Source organism: Sorex araneus, chromosome X (assembly GCF_027595985.1).
Source record: "Sorex araneus isolate mSorAra2 chromosome X, mSorAra2.pri, whole genome shotgun sequence".
In the NCBI taxonomy this organism is placed as follows: Eukaryota; Metazoa; Chordata; class Mammalia; order Eulipotyphla; family Soricidae; genus Sorex; species Sorex araneus.
The window spans coordinates 181,274,928-181,275,180 of NC_073313.1; positions in this window are offsets into that span (position 1 = coordinate 181,274,928).

The window sequence follows — 253 nt, forward strand, 5'->3', positions numbered from 1 at the left end:
GAGCAAACAAGACCAGCTGGCCTTGAAATAGAGTATAAGGGGGGAAGAGAAAGCCCCACCACCCTAAAGTTTTTGCTCAGAACAAAGGACAGATAAAGTTCCTTGTATTGGAGGTTGAAGGAGAACTGGGTTTGGGGAGGGAACTGAGTGGCTTGGCTTCTAATGTGTTCAAGTTTGTAACACCTCGTAAGCAGTACCTGTTAGCTGTCTTAATGGACATGTGGAGAGGCCACTTGGAGTCGGGCACACCTCT